This window comes from Pseudophryne corroboree, chromosome 2 (assembly GCF_028390025.1).
Source record: "Pseudophryne corroboree isolate aPseCor3 chromosome 2, aPseCor3.hap2, whole genome shotgun sequence".
In the NCBI taxonomy this organism is placed as follows: domain Eukaryota; kingdom Metazoa; phylum Chordata; class Amphibia; order Anura; family Myobatrachidae; genus Pseudophryne; species Pseudophryne corroboree.
Genome location: NC_086445.1, coordinates 402873632 through 402885565, shown reverse-complemented (window position 1 = coordinate 402885565; position 11934 = coordinate 402873632). Strand labels below are relative to the sequence as shown.

General features: G+C 48.0%; 1 protein-coding gene across 1 annotated transcript in view; it reads left to right on the top strand.

The window, feature by feature from the left end:
• The first annotated feature begins 11687 nt into the window (after positions 1-11687).
• The window catches only part of GPR45 (G protein-coupled receptor 45), a 23157-nt gene continuing 22910 nt past the window's right edge, over positions 11688-11934 (top strand). The window contains exon 1 of the mRNA XM_063953420.1: positions 11688-11711. The gene's annotated coding sequence lies outside the window, so the exon portion shown is untranslated. The remainder of the gene's footprint in view (positions 11712-11934) is intronic.

Below are 11934 nucleotides of genomic sequence, written 5' to 3'. Positions count from 1 at the left end.
AAGTAACAGGTACTGAAGAATATCCAGGAACACGGAGGATCAGGAGAATATCCAGGAACACGGAGGAACAGGAGAACAGGTCCAGACACACGGGTCGCAGGAGTGACACAAAGTTCAGGACAACCTCTGACTCACCCTGCAGCTCCTGATATACCCCCTGACCGGCAGGTATTGGCTGGAGTGAGACAAGGAGGTGCGGCCAAGCTCCGGATTGGCTGCCGCAGTTACACTGGGGAAAACTGTCATGGCGGCGCCCATGACGCGGCCCGGCTGGGACGCGGCGCGCCCACACGCCCGTTGACTCCAGGGGCGCTCCCAGGCCTGAGATGGTATCCACGAGCAGGGTGACAGGTGACAGCAACATGCAGTGACCCCGGACGGAGTCCGCTCCGGCGGACAGACATAACAGCGGTAAGTCGATTCCTGACAGTCTGGAGACATCACTTCACATAAATATCCTGAAGCTAAGGGCCATTTACAATGCTCTAAGCTTAGCAAGACCTCTGCTTCAAGGTCAGCCGGTGTTGATCCAGTCGGACAACATCACGGCAGTCACCCACGTAAACAGACAGGGTGGTACAAGAAGCAGGAGGGCAATGGCAGAAGCTGCAAGGATTCTTCGCTGGGCGGAAAATCATGTGATAGCACTGTCAGCAGTATTCATTCCGGGAGTGGACAACTGGGAAGCAGACTTCCTCAGCACGACCTCCACCCGGGAGAGTGGTGACTTCACCCAGAAGTCTTCCACATGATTATAAACCATTGGGAAAAACTCGACAGGTATTGCGCCAGGTCAAGGGACCCTCAGGCAATAGCTGTAGACGTTCTGGTAACACCGTGGGTGTACCAGTCAGTGTATGTGTTCCCTCCTCTGCCTCTCATACCCAAGGTACTGAGATTGATAAGATGGAGAGGAGTAAGCACTATATTCGTGGCTCCGGATTGGCCAAGAAGGACTTGGTAACCGGAACTTCAAGAGATGCTCACGGAGGATCCGTGGCCTCTACCTCTAAGAAGGGACCGGCTCCAGCAAGGACCCTGTCTGTTCCAAGACTTACCGCGGCTGCGTTTGACGGCATGGCGGTTGAACGCCGGATCCTGAAAAGGCATTCCGGATGAAGTCATCCCTATCCTGATCAAAGCCAGGAAGGATGTAACCGCAAAACATTATCACCGCATTTGGCAAAAATATGTTGCGTGGTGCGAGGCCAGTAAGGCCCGACGGAGGAAATTCAACTGGGTCGTTTCCTACATTTCCTGCAAACAGGAGTGTCTATGGGCCTGAGATTGGGGTCCATTAAGGTTCAAATTTCGGCCCTGTCAATTTTCTTCCAAAAAGAACTAGCTTCAGTTCCTGAAGTTCAGACGTTTGTAAAAGGGGTACTGCATATACAGCCTCCTTTTGTGCCTTCAGTGGCACTTTGGGATCTCAATGTAGTTTTTGGGTTCCAAAAGTCACATGGGTTTGAACCACTTAAATCTGTGGAGTTAAAATATCTCACATGGAATGTGGTCATGCCGTTGGCCCTGGCCTGGGACAGGCGCGTGTCAGAATTGGTGGCTTTATCCTGTAAAAGCCCTTATCTGATTTTCCATTCGGACAGGCCGGAATTGAGGACTCGTCCTCAGTTTCTCCCTAAGGTGGTTTCAGCATTTCACCTGAACCAACCTATTGTGGTGCCTGCGGCTACTAGGGACTTGGAGGACTCCAAGTTGCTAGACGTTGTCAGGGCCCTGAAAATATATGTTTCCAGGACGGCTGGAGTCAGGAAAACTGACTCGCTGTTTATCCTGTATGCACCCAACAAGCTGGGTGCTCCTGCTTCTAAGCAGACTATTGCTCGTTGGATTTGTAGTACAATTCAGCTTGCACTTTCGGTGGCAGGCCTGCCACAGCCAAAAATCTGTAAATGCCCACTCCACAAGGAAGGTGGGCTCATCTTGGGCGGCTGCCCGAGGGGTCTCGGCTTTACAACTTTGCCGAGCAGCTACTTGGTCAGGAGCAAATACGTTTGTAAAATTCTACAAAATTGATACCCTGGCTGAGGAGGACCTGGAGTTCTCTCATTTGGTGCTGCAGAGTCATCCGCACTCTCCCGCCTGTTTGGGAGCTTTGGTATAATCCCCATGGTCCTTACGGAGTCCCCAGCATCCACTTAGGACGTTAGAGAAAATAAGAATTTACTTACCGATAATTCTATTTCTCGTAGTCCGTAGTGGATGCTGGGCGCCCATCCCAAGTGCGGATTGTCTGCAATACTGGTACATAGTTATTGTTACCAAAAAATCGGGTTATTGCTGTAGTGAGCCATCTTTTCTAGAGGCTCCTCTGTTATCATGCTGTTAACTGGGTTCAGATCACAAGTTGTACGGTGTGATTGGTGTGGCTGGTATGAGTCTTACCCGGGATTCAAAATCCTTCCTTATTGTGTACGCTCGTCCGGGCACAGTATCCTAACTGAGGCTTGGAGGAGGGTCATAGGGGGAGGAGCCAGTGCACACCACATAGTCCTAAAGCTTTCTTTAGATGTGCCCAGTCTCCTGCGGAGCCGCTATTCCCCATGGTCCTTACGGAGTCCCCAGCATCCACTACGGACTACGAGAAATAGAATTATCGGTAAATAAATTCTTATTTTTATGTTCAGTAAGGCCCACCCGCACTCCAGCTATATCTACATTATCCCTGATCTGTGCCGCCAGCGGTTCCATAACCAGGGCAGATAGCAATGGGGAAAGCGGGCATCCCTGTCTGGTGCCGTTAGTGATGGTGAATGCGGAAGAGGTGAGGCGATTAATAGAGACCGTGGCCGTAGGGGATCTGTAAAGCGCCGAGACACCTTCAAGGAATTTGCCAGAAAAAACCATCCTCCGGAGCACTGAGAAAGCAAAGGGCCAGGAAATTCTGTCAAAAGCCTTCTCGGCATCTAATGCTAGCAACAACGAGGGTAATTTCTGTTTATGGATATAGTGGATCAAATCTATGGCTCTCCTGGTATTATCAGAGGCCTGGCGGCCAGAAATGAACCCCACTTGGTCCGGGTGTATCAGTTGTGTAAGTAGGGGAGCTAAGCGGTTGGCTAAGATTTTAGCGTATATCTTAAGATCTACGTTTAGCAAAGAAATCGGGCGATAATTGGAACAATGTGTGGAATCCCTTCCTGGCTTTGGAATCACAATAATGTCAGCTTGTACAGTCGCTGGCGCAAATGATGCTCCCTCTAAAACACTATTAAAGAGCGAGGTGAGATATGGAGCCAATTCCGTATGGAATGTTTTGTAGTACTGAGCGGTAAAGCCATCTGGACCAGGGGCAGCTGACGATCGCATAGATTTGATAGCGGCAACCTTCTCTTCCAGCGATATATCCGCATTAAGAAGAGAAATCTGTTGCTCCGTCAAACCTGGTAAGGGGGCACCCGACAAATATGAACATGCTCCCCCCGGACCATCGGAGGGAAGAGGGGGGGAGGAAGATTATATAAGGAGTAATAATAGTTTCAAAATTCCTCCACCATCAGTTTAGGATCATAAGTGAGAGCGTCTAACGTAGAAGAATGTAGTTTATCTATCAGTCCCATAGCTCGCTTACTTCGTAACTTATTAGGTAAAAGGCTATCTATTTTATCCACTTTATCATAAAATTTTTGACGAAGCTTCTGTAGTATATCTGCCGCTCTTCGCTATAAAAGGGTGTTCAACTGGCCTCTGAGGTTATTTATCTGGGAGAGTAGGGAGTCGCACGGGGCAATTTTGTGCTGGGCTAGAAGCGCAGTAATTTGAGATTCCAATGAGGAAACTTCCTGTGCTGCTTTCTTACGTATGGCTGAGGCCTTAGACATAAATTGGCCGTGAATAGTGGCTTTGTGTGCTTCCCAAACTAGACTAGGAGAGACTTCTGGGGAGGCGTTTTCCTCGAAAAAAAAATTTAGGTTCAGTTTAGTGTCTGAAAGAGTGGAGGGGTGCGAAAGGAGAGTATCATCAAGACGCCATTTACGGGACTTCTTAGGAGTACCATAGAGATCGATAAGGATATACACTCCCGTCCAGGAACAGGGAGTGATGCCTGAATCAGATATCAGCGTTGAGATTGAGCGAGAAACATGTATCATATCTATCCGAGAGTAGTGCTGATGAGGTGCAGAGAAGTGGGTGTAGTCTCTAGCGCTGGAGTGTTTAAGATGCCAAGTGCCTTGTAAATCAAGGTGTGTGAGGGAGGATGTCAATGTAAGGGCCGCATCAGATGGAGACGCTTCCTTCTTATGTTTAGGAGGAGTGGATTTATCTAATAAGGGGTCAAGCACAGTGTTGAAGTCCCCACCTAGAATAATGTGGCCATGCGCTACTCTATTGAGATGCAAAAAGAGCGTGCAAAAAAAAGGGATTGGTCCTGATTAGGGGCGTATACAGACACTAGTGTTAGAATATCAGTGCGGATCGTACCTATCACTATCAGGTACCGGCCGTCAGGGTCTGCTATGGTTGTAGTGTGGACAAATGGGGTATTGCGATGGATCAGTATAGCTACCCCTCTTTTTTTACAAGCAGCAGAGGCAAAAAAGGTCTGGGTAAATTGCTTACCGTGAAGCTGAGAGTGTGTACCGGTGAAATGGATCTCTTGGAGGAAAACTATATCAGCCTTCTCTCTCCGACAGGCGGATAACATCACTGTACGTTTCTTGGGAGAATTAAGCCCATTAACATTTATAGAATACAGTTTAAGCGCCATGTGACACCAAAGAACAAAAGAGGAGCAGTGTAAACCGGTCCCGGGAAAGAAAGAAAAGGAAAGAAGAAGAACAACAAAGAACAAGAATTAGAAATATAGAAGAAAAGAAAGAGATAGAAAACCCATACGGGAGAAAACCCTGAATTATAGGGTCCCAAACAAGGACCGCTACACAGATATAAAACAACATACTTCGAAATAACAAATAAAGGGAGCACGGGGGTAGTGGGAACAGTAAACTATCACAGGAGAACCGGCTCCCTCTGGACCGCAACAGTTGAGTCGGCTAGAGCCGAAGATACATTAATGTAGCCAATAATATGAAAAAACAATGAACAAACAAAAACGTACTGTGTCATAACCAAACAATAAGAGAAACAAAAAAAAGGGGGGGGAGAGGGGGGGGGGAACAAGGGAAGCAAGGGGAGACAAGGCAAACGGGATAAGCCCAGCGTAGTATTATCAGGCTAGGCGTAACACATGTTAAACTTTAAACCTTGGTGTGCATTATCAAAACTCATGGTAAACGCCTGAAAAGATGGAAGGTGATAGTAAGAGTCTCCTCTTATCAGGAGACACATTGCAATAGAGTTAAGAGCTATTCAAACGTATTCAGATAAAAGTTCGCCGAAATCAAGGGGGGTCATCGGTGTCATTGCGGTGACGAGTTACCCTCGTCCATTCAGGCGTAGAAATCTTGGTTAAGGGTTTTGACAGAGTGAGTAGAATTGTTCGCTGTAACTTGTAACATGAAAGGAAACCCCCACCTATATCGTATTTGTTATTGGCGCAGTATACGAGTAACAGGCTGCAAGTCCCGTCTCTTTTGAATGGTGGAGGGGGCTAGATCTTGAAAAACTTGCAGTTGCATATCCCTGAAAGTGATCACCGGAGAGTCTCGTAGTGACATCAGAATACGTTCCTTTGAGCGAAAATAGTGTAGCCGAACTATAACATCCCTAGGTGGCTGTGTCGGGGTCGGTTTTGCTTGGAGCGCTCTGTGGGCCCTATCACAAAGGCAATCAGCATCTGAAAGGCTAGGTACGATGTGTTGAAAGAAGTCTTTCAGGAAGGCTGGTAGTGCAGAGCTGAGGACTGATTCCGACACGTTACGGATGCGTTGATTGTTGCGACGGGAGCGATTCTCTTGATCTTCTTGACGTTCTTTGAGGTCCTCCAGCTCGTTGTGAAGTCTGGAGAGCTCTGAATCTAGACGTTGCTGAGAGCGGCAAAGGTCGTCTGTCTTCGATTCAAGAGCGTCTGTACGATTACCAAGGGTCGTGAGATCAGATTTGAACTCTGCGATAGCTGTGGAAAGTTCTTGCTTAAAGGCGGACTGCACCCCTTCAAGTAAACTGGTCATAACTGCTTGGATCTGTGAGTCAATACCCACCTCTGATGAGCAGGGGGAGGAAGGAGAATCCGTGATCAATGCAGGAGTCGGGGGACGCTTAGATTTTTGTCCAAAGAAATTTGTGGGGAATCTGTGCGCCATCATGGGGAAGTGAAGAGGGTAGGCGGGGTATCACAAATGTAAAAAGAGACACAGATGTTGCTTGTCGGAGGTATGTTTAAGTAGAGAAGGGGAAGGTATAAAGAAAACTATCACGGTCCAGGTGGGACAAATTGTGTTGCTAGGTCAGCATCTCAGACAGCACAGTGGGGGAGATAAGGGCCAGTGACCCCATCATTATCTTCAGAGACTAGGATAGGCGGTCCCACAATCTTACCCAGTCGTCTGTATGTGAACGTCTCCAGGAGCTGTGTATTGTAATGTGGCACCGGAACTTGTCTGCCGACCGGTCCGTCGGCAGGTAGTGTGCGACGTCGGGAGCCGGCGGGTACAGCACGACCCCACAGATCCTCTTCCCTCAAAGCGGCTGGCAGAGGTGCAGTGGTATAAGCTGGAGGCTGCACTGTGGTTCCGGGGAGAGAGAGCAGGGGCTATATAGCATCAGTGGTGATAGAAGGCTCGTCTGCCACCTCCAAGATGGCCACCGCAACCGAGCTCCAGCAGAGCCGCAGCGATGAAAGGAGAAGCAAACCAGCCCAGGAGTCCCCCGGGCTGATGCACTCCACCAGCTCCCCGCGGCAGCAACCGCGACTGGAGAGTCCCGGCCCGCACGAGCCGCTCAGGCGCGCACCTCGTCCGCGCGGCTCACTCTGCCCCCTCCAAGATGGCCACCAGCGCCGGGCGCATCCAGCCTCCTCGCGGCTCCGGTGAGTGTTTTGTTCCCGGCTCCAGGGGCTCACATCCACCGTCCCCGGCTGTCGGTAAGGGTCCACGGGGGGAGGGAGAGCGCGGGCAGCTAGGAACACCACAATCCGCGTCTCCCACGGGTCCGCGCCTCCCGGCCGGATCGGGTGCCGGAAATTTAGGTCCCGGCTTCTATAGGGTGGGGAGGCCGCAACCTGCAGGAACAGGAAAAACCTGCTCCCCGGCTCTGCAGCTCTTCCACACCAATTGTCCTGGCTCAGGGGCAATATAAGAGGGCTCCTGGGGTAATTCAAATGCAGTTAGCTTGGTTATAATGAGGTAAATAGGAGGCTTTTTTCAGGAGCTCTCTAGGGACACTCCTGCTCAGTCAGGCTGCAAGCCACTCCCTCCAACAACTCACTTCTCATACAAACACTACAATCTCTAGGGCATCAAGACACAGCCCTTTCTTGGTTCCTATCCTGCCTATCTAATTGCTTCTTCAGTGTCCACTTTTCTGAATCCACCTCCTCTTCGCTACCTTTATCATTTGGAGTACCGTAATGCTTGGTCTTAGGTTCTCCGCTTTTCTCAATCTATACCTCATCTCTTGGAAAACTAATCAGCTCTTTTGGGTTTCAGTATCATCTGTACGCCGATGATACTCAAATCCACCTATCCTCCCGAGATTTGTCACCATCTGTATTGGTCCGTGTCACTGAATGATTTTCTACCGTTTCATTTTGGATGTCATCTTGCCACTTCAAACGTAATATTTCCAAAACATTACATATACACAGTTGAACAGATATAAAACATGTGAAATAAAATAAAGGACTGTGTCCTGAAGCTCAGAACTTGCTGGTAATTATACACAAAGCCTGTTTAGATGTTAATTATTGCATGCATAAGCCGGCTGTTAGTGGTAGTGATGCTTATATGTAATGTAATGCTCTCTCTCCCTCTCTCTCTCTCTCTCTCTCTCTCTCTCTCTCTCTCTCTCTTTCCCTTCACTTACCTAACAGTCTGGCTGGCCATAGCAGCAGCAGCAGCCTGGTCCCATGTAGCCATGTAGCTCTGCCCCCCATTCCCGTGTAGCCACGCCCCCTTTTATGCCCGTACCAACCCCGTTGTCACAGGTGAGGGGGAGAGGAGGCTCCAAGCTGCCGGCGCTGCTGCCTGTCATATAGGGTGACAGGCAAAGCAGCCGGCAGCAGCAGCAGGGGGGGACAGGCCGGCGCATCAGCGGGGATGCAGAGCAGAGACAGCGCCTCTCCTGTCCTGGTACCTACCTACTCTGCATCCTTTTGCTGAGCGGGTAGCGCCGGGCCTGCCAGGAGGGGTAAAACAATCGAGTGAGGATCTATGTAGACTAGAGGAATGGTCAAGAGTGTGGCAATTACAGTTTAATGCCAAAAAATGCGAAATCATGCACTTGGTCTCAAAAATCCAAAGGCTAAATATTGTATTAATGGCACTATACTGGAAACTACTGAGGAGGAAAGGGATCTAGGAGTCACTATTTCATATGACTTAAAGGCAAGTAAGCAATGTAACAAAGCAATGATGAAGGCTAGTCAGATGCTTGGCTGCATTGGGAGAGGAATCAGCAGCAGAAAGAAGTAATAATGCCACTGTATAGGTCATTGGTACGGCCAGTGCTTATGTGCTTGTAGAGAGGTGGTGGAACTCACACACCCCCGGCGCCCATGCAATAAAGCTATTGCGCGTGCCCCAAAAGGGGGCGTAGTCTAAAAAGACAGGGGCGTGGTCACACAATAGTAATAATGCCCACAATAGTAGCACATAATGCCGACAGTAGAAGCACCCTGTAATACACAATGCCCACAGCAGTAGCGCTCCTTTTACAATGCCCACAGTAGTAGTGCTCCTTATGCAATGTCCACTGTACTGGTAGTGCCCACAGTGGTAGTGCCCCTTATATAGAGCCCATAGTAGTGGTGCCCCTTATGCAATGCCCCCAGTAGTAGTGCCCCTTATGTCCCCAGGAGTGATGCCCCTTATGAGGTGCCCCCTTTACAATGCCCTCATTAGTAATGCCACCATTAGTAATGCCCTTAATGGTAATGCCCATGTGTAGTATTGCCTCCAGTAGTAATGTTGCCTGTAGTAATGCCCCCAGTCATTTAGCCCATGTAGTTTAGCCCCATGTAGTTTGCCCCAAGTAGTAATGCCCCCAGTAGTAATTGCCCCAGTAGTAATGCGCCCCTGTAGTTATGCCCCCAGTAGTAATGCGCCCCTGTAGTTTAGCCCCATGTAGTTTGCCCCCAGTAGTTTTCGGCAAGTAGTAATGCCCCCAGTAGTAATGCCCCTGTAGTTATGCCCCCACTAGTAATGTGCCCCTATAGTTATGCCGTCAGTAGTAATGCGCCCCTGTAGGTTTGCCACATGTAGTTTGCCCCCAGTAGTTTGCTCCAAGTAGTAATGCCCCCTTCTAGTTAGCCCCTGTAGTTTAGCCCCCCTGTAGTTATGCCCCCAGTAGTAGTCACACATTTAAAAAAAAAACCATACTTGCCAATCCCCGCTCCCGCTGTGATCCTCCTGGCGTCCGCTTCACTCCGCTCCCCAGCACTATGAGAGAGAGACGTCATGACGTTTCTCTCATAGCACACATTGACAGAGCCAAGAGCCGGAAGGAGGAGCTCAGTAGTGAGCTCCTGCCACCGGCTGTGCAGGGAGAGCTGGGCGCAGCTGATAACACAATCTCAGCAGGCGCCCAGCGTCTCCCTGCGGCGCCGGCACACATCGGGTTAGGTGAGCCGGAGGAGGCGGAACTGCGTTCTGTCTCCAAGTGGAACTGACAGAACGCAGTTCCGCTCCGTTCTGGCTCACTTTAACCCCTTGGTACGGCCTCATCTAGAATACTGTGTTTAATTCTGGAGGCCATATCTTCAAAAGGATATTAATACATTAGAGACTGTACAAAGAAGGGCAACTAAAATGGTACATGGCCTACATCACAAAATATACCCAGAAAGACTGAAAAAAAACTCATTATGTATAGTTTGGAGCAGAGAATGGAAAGTGGGGACATGATAGAAATTTTCAAATATATCAAGGGGAGGGAAACATTCTTCAAATGAAGAGAAACAATAGGACACGAGGACATGCACTGAGACTGGAGGGAGGGAGGTTCAGGAGCAATTTGAGGAAAAATTACTTCACAGAAAGGGTAGTGGACAAGTGGAATAGCCTCCCATCAGAGGTGGTAGAGGCTAAGACAGTAGAGCAATTTAAACATGCATGGAATAAACATAAGGATATCCTTACAAAGAAATAAGGATCAAATAAGGTTTGAGATAAAAATATGGTTAAAAAAAGGGGCAGACTAGATGGGCCAGGTGGTTCTTATCTGCCATCAAATTCTATGTTTCTAACTTGACAATTAATCCTACCCCACAAGCTCGCTGCCTAGGTGTCATCCTTGACGCTGAACTGTCCTTTGTTCCCCACATTCAATCTGTATCAAAATCATGTTACATGAATCTAAAAGACATATCCAAAATATGACCATACCTTACACAAGACACAGCAAAAACTCTAATCCATGTTCTCATTATCTCCCGCATTGATTATTGCAATAGTCTTCTTACTGGTCTTACCAAAAAGAGGCTCTCACCACTACAATCCATTCTAAATGCAGCTGCGAGGTTAATCTTCCTCGACAGATGTTCATCGGCTGCAGATCCACTCTGTCAGTTCCTCCATTGGTTACCTGTATTCTACTGTATTCAGTATAAAATACTTTTGCTCACACACAATGCCATTAACCAAACTACACCAACAAAATCTCTTTGCTTATCAAAATATGTCCCAACCAGATCTCTTCGCTCTTCACAAGATCTATGTCTCTCCACACTCATTATTTGCTCCTATTCACGATTGCAGGACTTTCTTCGGGCTGCACCCACTCTGTGGAATGCCCTACCATGCACAATCAGACTCTGCCCTAGTCTCAAAACCTTCAAACATTTCCTGAAAACTCACCTATACAGGCTAGCTTATCACATTCCAGAACCACTAACTCAACCTTCATCAGCTTTCCTATCCAGTTGTATCCCCACTGTACAGTCCACACATATTTTTTTCATATACTTTCTCTTCACTTTCCTATACTCCTGACACCAGGCCAACATCACTGTGTGACCTTATAATACAGCCCACCAAGAACCTTTGCAATTAGGTGGACTATTATGCAATAGATAGTACCTATCTTTGTGTATCTATGCCTATTTCCCTATAGATTGTGAGCTTGTGAGCGGGGCCTTCCTACCTCTATGACTGTTTGTTGTTACCCAGTTTTGTTTTATAATTGATGTTATCAATTGTAAAGTGAAATGGAATATGCTGAGCTATATAAGAAACTGTTAATAAATAAAATAATAATTATGTAGGATGCAAATTCCATTTGCTGGCCTATTGTAATGTATTATGGTTGGGAATTAGTTTTTTCTTCTCTAGTGGTAGAGAGGCCTAGAAAACTTACTCATTGCTAGGATTTCTATGCTTCATGTACATGTCCTTTTTCCACAAGGGGCCCCAACATTCCAAGATCCAGACAAGCATGAAATGAGTTTAAGGCATGCACAGGACCAGTCAGTGAAGCTGCCAGGACAGGTAGGAGAGAGCAGAAGTTTGCAAACTGTAAAGTGAACTCAGGTGCTGTGAAGTCCCAGCTGTCATTTCACTTTAAAGCACAGATCAGTGAATGGGGTCACAGCAGGAGTAAAGGATCAGCTGACCAGAGCTCACCAGTCCTGGGTGCAGGTAAGTTTAAGCTTAGCTTAGCGTAGCGGGTGGTGGTGGTGGTGGGTGTTAGCTGTCAGCGCATGCACAGTTACACTCTTTGGGTATTTTTTGTGAAAAATACCCTGAGAAGTGCGGGGTCAGGTTTTGCAGCGACAGAGCTTTCTCACAAGCTCTGTCTCTGCAAAACCTGACCTCGCACTTCTCTGCATGCGTTATTTAATACATAGATGCAATGTATTCA